We start from the raw sequence: 2,263 nt of genomic DNA, 5'->3' as shown, positions 1-2,263 counted from the left end.
GCACTAAACAATATAATGCATTCATAAAAATCATTCTTGATTTATTGACAAATACCTTGCCGCATTTTGTTTCCTCATATGGCACAGAACACCATATAAATTCTACCCAAGCAGTTTGCTTTCATGTTGCCTTCTAGCTGTTTCTTTTACATGCCATCTCAACCTATGGATTATAAAACTGTTAAGAGCTGGAATGAATTTCTAGATGGAAAGTCACTGGAGTGTAGTAGCAAATGCATTGAACTAGGAGTCAGAATACATAGGTCTGAACTCTGCCACTAGTATACTTTGCTTTTATCTTTTATTACCATCATTTTTAAAATCTGTAAAATAAAAATAAACTCCTCAGAGATATTGTGAGAATTAGATGAGATACAATGTCTGGAAACATTCTGGAAATTTTAACATGCTATATAATATAAGGGATTGCTTTTCATTACATCTTTAAAATTCTTTTGTGGGTAGATCATGCAGGGCAAAGGGAAGACTATTTAGGAGTCTTCCTGAGAGTCTTCGCTAAAGTTGGGTGGGTATATACTTGCAATTTTTAAAGCAATGGTTGCAAAGTCTCATTCCTCGTTTTTTTTTGTTTTTTGTTTTTGTATGTTTGTTTTGTTTTGTTTTGTTTAGAATACAAACTATTACAGTCCAGTACAATTTCTGGCAAGCCATTTTTCAGCATTTTCCATCTACTTACTAAACACGACCTCTTGTAGTCCTATTTCCTGCTTTTCCAACTCACCCATGAGATTTGCCTCGTCAATCCCTCTTCCTCCTCCTGGAGGTATCTGTCATACCTGGAACACTCTTTATTCTGAACCTCGCCTGCTTTTCTTTCCCGTGGGCTCCTCTTCCCCTCTGCTGGCTGCCAAGGAGAAGCACATTTATTGGCATTGTCCCCAAACAGATGCTCGCCTCGCTCCCTTCCCCCTTCCTCTTCCAGCCAAGGGATCACCTGCCAAGGGCTGGTGGTTGCTGCCCCCCGTGTCCACTGCCTCACACTGCTGCGGCTCGAGTCCCTTTTGGCAGCCTCTTCTGAAGTTCCCCTGCCCGCGTTCGCCTGTGCTTCTTGCCAGCAGCCTCCCCCTCTCGCCTGCAGCTCTCCTCGCCCCGCCAGCCTCTCCCCCGCTTGGTCTGCGCTCAGCCTCTTCCTCCCGCCCTTGCCAGCTGCTTTACTCGCCTTTCCTCAGACTGCCCCCTCGCCTCCTTTCCCCAGTCCTTCTAGCTCCCGCAGCCGGTTTCTTTCCAGCGCCCCCATCCCTCGGGGCTGATGTTTTAACATCCAGTACCACCTCTCCTGGTTCCCAGTGTGTACGTGTATCCACCGTTCACTCGGAAACTGAGCATTTTCCTCTCGCGTCTGCATTTGACTAGTCCCCACCCAAACCCTGTGTCTACTCCCCGCGCCTGGAAGGCGGACTGTAGCGACAGGAGAGGGGATTCAGTGAAACACCAGGCCACCGGCGCGGCGGACCCTAACAAAGTTTTGATCGCTTGGAACTTGCTTCCCAAACTTGGTCAGCCCGGGCAAACGATCCGAGACACCAAGCAGCGCACAGTGACCAGGCGCTCCTCGGGTTCTCAGCGCCCGCGACCATCCAGGGCCTCTCCATGGAGAACGCCGACCGCTCTCCAGAACCAGGCCTGGGCCACTCCCCAGGCCCCATCGGGGTCCGGCAGCCTGAGCCCCACCCAGCCCCCGGCTGGGGAGGGAGCACTTGTTCCTAGATGCGAGGCGGCAGGGTGGGCAAGAAGACCCGCTGGAGCTGCCCAGATTCCTGGGTGCTTGTCTCGGAGATGAGGAATGGGTGATGCGTTAAAGAGATCTTCTCAAACCAGAGCCCTGGTCGCTGACTGGATACCTCCGTGCGCCCTACTGTAGCGGGGAAACCTTTACGAGCGGTCTCCTTTAAGAAGCGCGCGTGCGTGTGTGTCGGGCTGTGTGTGTGTGTGTGTGTGTGTGTGTGTGTGTGTGTGTGTCGGGCTGTGTGTGTGTGTGTGTGTGTGTGTGTGTGTGTCGGGGTGTGTGTGTGTGTGTGTGTGTGTGTGTGTGTGTGTGTGTCGGGCTGTGTGTGTGTGTGTGTGTGTGTGTGTGTGTGTGTGTGTCGGGCTGTGTACGTGTGTGCGCGCGCGCCGAGGGCCCCGAGAGCCAAGCAGACCCCGGGAAGGAGGAGTTATGTAGATTACGGATGAACATTCTGGAGGGGAGAGAGGAGAGGAGGGAAGGAGCAGCAGAGGCGAGGGAGCGAAGAGCGGCGGAGGC

Source organism: Carlito syrichta, unplaced genomic scaffold, assembly GCF_000164805.1.
Source record: "Carlito syrichta isolate Samal-C Ts95f unplaced genomic scaffold, Tarsius_syrichta-2.0.1 Scaffold306434, whole genome shotgun sequence".
In the NCBI taxonomy this organism is placed as follows: Eukaryota; Metazoa; Chordata; class Mammalia; order Primates; family Tarsiidae; genus Carlito; species Carlito syrichta.
This window is presented reverse-complemented; position numbering follows the sequence as displayed.